Raw genomic sequence first — 5,942 nt, 5'->3', positions numbered from 1 at the left:
CATACTCATCCTCTTCAGAGGAAGAATACTCATCAGAGCTCATGAAGGGCAGAAGTAAGTCCAATGGAATCTTTATGGTCTCATTTTGAGCCTGAGATTCCCATGGTTCCTCATTGGGGAACTCAGTGGAGGTCAGTGCACGCCCACTGAGGTCTTCCTCAGTGGCGTTCACTTCCTCTCCTTCCTCTCCAAATTCGGCCATGTTGATGGCCTTGCACTCTCCTTTGGGATTTTCTTCTGTATTGCTTGGAAGAGTACTTGGAGGGAGTTCAGTAACTTTCTTGCTCAGCTGTCCCACTTGTGCCTCCAAATTCCTAATGGAGGACCTTGTTTCAGTCATAAAACTTTGAGTGGTCTTGATTAGATCAGAGACCATGGTTGCTAAGTCAGAGGTATTCTGCTTAGAATTCTCTGTCTGTTGCTGAGAAGATGATGGAAAAGGCTTGCCATTGCTAAACCTGTTTCTTCCACCCTTATTGTTGTTGAAACCTTGTTGAGGTCTCTCTTGATTCTTCCATGAGAAATTTGGGTGATTTCTCCATGAAGAATTATAGGTGTTTCCATAGGGTTCTCCTAGGTAATTCACCTATTCCATTGAAGGGTTCTCAGGATCATAGGCTTCTTCTTCCGATGAAGCATCCTTAGTACTGCTTGGTGCATTTTGCATTCCAGACAGACTTTGAGAAATTAAATTGACTTGCTGAGTCAATATTTTGTTCTGAGCCCATATGGCATTCAGAGTATCAATCTCAAGAACTCCTTTCTTCTGGCTTGTCCCATTGTTCACAGGATTCCTTTCAGAAGTGTACATGAATTGGTTATTTGCAACCATTTCAATTAGCTCTTGAGCTTCTGCAGGCGTCTTCTTCAGATGAAGAGATCCTCCAGCAGAGCTATCCAAAGACATCTTGGATAGTTCAGAGAGACCATCATAGAAAATACCTATGATGCTCCATTCAGAAAGCATGTCAGAAGGACATTTTCTGATCAATTGTTTGTATCTTTCCCAAGCTTCATAGAGGGATTCTCCATCCTTCTGTCTGAAGGTTTGGACTTCCACTCTAAGCTTACTCAATTTTTGAGGTGGAAAGAACTTTGCCAAGAAGGCATTGACTAGCTTTTCCCATGAGTCCAGGCTTTCTTTAGGTTGTGAGTCCAACCATATCCTAGCTCTGTCTCTTACAGCAAAAGGGAATAGCATAAGTCTGTAGACTTCAGGGTCAACCCCATTAGTCTTGACTGTGTCACAGATTTGCAAGAATTCAGCTAAGAACTGATGAGGATCTTCCAATGGAAGTCCATGGAACTTGCAATTCTGTTGCATTAGAGAAACTAATTGAGGCTTAAGCTCAAAGTTGTTTGCTCCAATGGCAGGGATAGAGATGCTTCTCCCATAGAAGTCGGGAGTAGGTGCAGTAAAGTCACCCAGCACCTTCCTTGCATTGTTGTTGTTTTCGGCTGCCATGGGTTCTTCTTCTTTGAAGATTTCTGTTAGGTCCTCTACAGAGAGTTGTGCCTTAGCTTCTCTTAGCTTTTGCTTCAAGGTCCTTTCAGGTTCAGGGTCAGCTTCAACAAGAATGCCTTTGTCTCTGCTCCTGCTCATATGAAAGAGAAGAGAACAAGAAAATATGGAATCCTCTATGTCACAGTATAGAGATTCCTTGAGGTGTCAGAAGAAAAGAAAATTAGAAGGAACAGGTAGAAGAATTCGAACTTAGTCAAATAGAGTTCGAATTGTGCATTGAGAAGGAGTGGTACTCCATAAATAGAAGGATGTGAGAAGAGGGGAAGAGCTTTTTCGAAAATTAATTAAAAAGATTTTAAAAACATTTTGAAAAACTTTAATTGATTTTCGAAAACCAAGGGTGGAAAAGAAATCAAGTGTTTTTTTGAAAAAGAATTTGAAATTAGAAATTAAAAAGATTTGATTGGAAACTAATTTTTGAAAAAGATGTGATTAAAGAGATATGTTTGAAAAATTATGGTTTTAAAAAGATATGATTGAAAAGATATGATTTGAAAACAATTTTAAAAAGATTTGATTTTAAAAATTAATGACTTGCCTAACAAGAAAAGATATGATTCAAACATTAAACCTTTCTCAACAGAAAAGGCAACATACTTGAAATGTTCAATCAAATCATTAATTGTTAGCAAGTATCTTTGAAAAAGGAAAGAAATTGATTTTGAAAACATTTGATTGAAAAGATATGATTTGAAAAAGATTTGATTTTGAAAAACTTTGAAAACTTGAAAAAAATTGATTTTGAAAACAAAATCCTCCCCCTTGTGCCATCCTGGCGTTAAACGCCCAGAATGGTGCACATTCTGGCGTTTAACGCCCAATGTACTACCTTTTTGGGCGTTAAACGCCCAACCAGGTACCCTGGCTGGCGTTTAAACGCCAGTCTGTCCTTCTTCACTGGGCGTTTTGAACGCCCAGCTTTTTCTGTATAATTCCTCTGCAGTATGTTCTGAATCTTCAGTTCTCTGTATTATTGACTTGAAAAGACACAAATTAAAAATATTTTTGGATTTTTTTAATAATCAAAAATGCAACTAAAATCAAATAACAATGCATGCAAGACACCAAACTTAGCAGTTTGTATACTATTGACACTAACAAAATGAGAATGCATATGACAAACAACAGAAATACTCCAGTCAATAGAATTCAAAGATCAAAACAAGAAAATCATCAAGAACAACTTGAAGATTAATGAAGACACATGTATAAATTCGAAAAATGCAAGAAGAATAGAAACATGCAATTGACACCAAACTCAAAATGAGACACTAGACTTAAACAAGAAATATTTTTGGTTTTTATGATTTTGTAATTTTTTTTTTGGATTTTTCGAAAATTAAGTAGAAGAAGAAAATAAAGGTATCAAAATTCTTAATGAGAATTCCAGGAATCATGCAATGTTAGTCTAAAGCTTTAGTCTAAAGGAATTAGACATAGCTAGCCAAGCTTCAGCAGGACATTGCATTCAAGAGCTAAATTGATAAGAATCAATCAGCTTTGGTGATGATAAGAACATCACCTTGAAACACTAGAATTCATTCTTAAGAACTCTGAAGAATACCTAATCTAAGCAACAAGATGAACCGTCAGTTGTCCATACACAAAACAATCCCCGGCAACGGCGCCAAAAACTTGGTGCACGAAATCGTGATCACTAAAACTTCGCACAACTAACCAGCAAGTGCACTGGGTCGTCCAAGTAATAAACCTTACGCGAGTAAGGGTCGATCCCACGGAGATTGTTGGTATGAAGCAAGCTATGGTCACCTTGTAAATCTTAGTCGGGCAGACTCAAATGGGTATAGATGATGAATAAAACATAAAGATAAAGATAGAGGTACTTATGTATATCATTGGTGAGAGCTTCAGATAAGCGCATGAAGATGCCTTCCCTTCCGTATCTCTGCTTTCCTACTGTCTTCATCCAATCCTTCTTACTCCTTTCCATGGCAAGCTTATGCAAGGGTTTCACCGTTGTCAGTGGCTACCTCCCATCCTCTCAGTGGAAATGTTCAACGCACCCTGTCACGGCACGGCTATCCATCTGTCGGTTCTCGGTCAGGCCGGAATAGAATCTATTGATTCTTTTGCGTCTGTCACTAACGCCCCGCCTGCTAGGAGTTTGAAGCACGTCACAGTCATTCAATCATTGAATCCTACTCAGAATACCACAGACAAGGTTAGACCTTCCGGATTCTCTTGAATGCCGCCATCAGTTCTTGCCTATACCACGAAGACTCTGATCTCACGGAATGGCTAGCTCGTTTGTCAGGCGAGCACTCGGTTGTCAGGCGATCAACCATGCATCGTGTATCAGGAATCCAAGAGATATTCACCCAATCTAAGGTAGAACGGAGGTGGTTGTCAGTCACACGTTCATAGGTGAGAATGATGATGAGTGTCACGGATCATCACATTCATCAAGTTGAAGAACAAGTGATATTTTGGACAAAGAACAAGCGGAATTGAATAGAAGAACAATAGTAATTGCATTAATACTCGAGGTACAGCAGAGCTCCACACCTTAATCTATGGTGTGTAGAAACTCCACCGTTGAAAATACATAAGAACAAGGTCTAGGCATGGCCGAATGGCCAGCCTCCCAAAGTGAGTTCAATCATAAAAACATGATCAAAAGGCTCTCTAGATACAATAGTAAAAGGTCCTATATATAGAGAACTAGTAGCCTAGGGTGTACAGAGATGAGTAAATGACATAAAAATCCACTTCCGGGCCCACTTGGTGTGTGCTTGGGCTGAGCAATGAAGCATTTTTCGTGTAGAGACTCCTCTTGGAGTTAAACGCCAGCTTTTGTGCCAGTTTGGGCGTTTAACTCCCATTTTGGTGCCAGTTCCGGCGTTTAACGCTGGGAATTCTGAGGGTGACTTTGAACGCCGGTTTGGGCCATCAAATCTTAGGCAAAGTATGAACTATCATATATTGCTGGAAAGCCCAGGATGTCTACTTTCCAACGCCGTTGAGAGCGCGCCAATTGGGCTTCTGTAGCTCCTGAAAATCCACTTCGAGTGCAGGGAGGTCAGAATCCAACAGCATCTGCAGTCCTTTTTAGTCTCTGGATCAGATTTTTGCTCAGGTCCCTCAATTTCAGCCAGAAAATACCTGAAATCACAGAAAAACACACAAACTCATAGTAAAGTCCAGAAAAGTGAATTTTAACTAAAAACTAATAAAAATCTACTAAGAACTCAACTAAAACTACTAAAAACATACTAAAAACAATGCCAAAAAGCGTATAAATTATCCGCTCATCAGCGTCTGCGCTAAAACCGAACGTTGGAGGTCCAACGTTGCATCAAACGCTGCCTCCAATGTCCACGATGCCAAGCCCAGAAATTGGAGTTGAGAATTTTGAATCGACACGTACGCGTCGGTGACGCGTATGCGTGGATGAAAAAAAAAATGATGTACGCGTAAGCGCACAGTATGCGTACGCATGAAAACGCCAACGTTGGAGGTCCAACATTGAAGCCAATGTCCCATGCTTTGTTTTTAAACTGTAAAATGAAATTCTTGCATCCACGCGCACGCGCACAGTGCGCATATGCGTGGATGAGCATTTTTGGCCTTTTGCACGGAAGCGCACGGTACACGTACGCGTCGGTTAGCTAACGTTGGTCCTCCAACGTTGAGTCAAACACCAATGACAGAAAGCTTTCTGGTTTTTGCTGGTTTGTTGGAAATGGTGTTTGAGTCAACGTTGGCCCTCAAACGTTGACTCAAACGTGAAGCATCAGGATTCAAAATTTCACACAAATCTCTTATCAACACAAAATAACAACCAATTGGAGCCATCTTCAACCCAATTCCATCAAGGCCAAAAGCCCAATTCAAGGCTTGAAGATCAATTGAAGAAAGTGTATAAATAACTTAGAATTCAAGTTAGATGGGGCTTCGGCATTTGTTTCCAATTTTGCTTTTACACTTACTGCACTTTTCATTCAGAATGTATCTTTTAATTCCAATTTCCATTTTGGGAGCTATGAACAACTAAACCCCTTTCATTGGGTTAGGGAGCTCTATTATAATTCAATGGATCAATAGTAGTTTTTATATTTTTCTTCTTTCTTTTCTCTTGATTTTTGTTAGAAAGCTTTCGGTTTAATTCAATTGGATAGTTGTCTTGAGAGAGAAGCTATCCATAATTGGAATTCTTCGGATCCCTGAGAGAGAGATGAAGAATTCATGCTAGAATTGCTTTCTCACATTGGATTAGATTAGGGGTTGGATGGATATAGTGACATGTAATCCTACCAATACTTTGATCTATAAATTTATGTGGTATAGTTAGTGACAGAACTTCAACTCTTCCCATGAGCAATTAAATCAAGACATTGGGCAATTGTTCATGCTTAGAGAGATTGGTGAGCCAAGACATTGGGATCCAATTACCTAA

The 5,942-nt window shown here is 39.6% G+C and overlaps 1 non-coding gene across 1 annotated transcript; it reads left to right on the top strand.

Annotated features, from left to right (window-relative positions):
- The first annotated feature begins 961 nt into the window (after positions 1-961).
- On the top strand, positions 962-1,069 carry LOC130964843 (small nucleolar RNA R71). The gene has a single exon (XR_009080912.1). It is a non-coding gene; the product is annotated as a small nucleolar RNA R71 (small nucleolar RNA).
- The last annotated feature ends 4,873 nt before the right edge of the window (positions 1,070-5,942 follow it).

This window comes from Arachis stenosperma, chromosome 2 (genome assembly GCF_014773155.1).
Source record: "Arachis stenosperma cultivar V10309 chromosome 2, arast.V10309.gnm1.PFL2, whole genome shotgun sequence".
In the NCBI taxonomy this organism is placed as follows: Eukaryota; Viridiplantae; Streptophyta; class Magnoliopsida; order Fabales; family Fabaceae; genus Arachis; species Arachis stenosperma.
The sequence above is the reverse complement of the archived record's forward strand: the minus strand, read 5'-3'. Positions and strand labels throughout refer to the sequence as shown.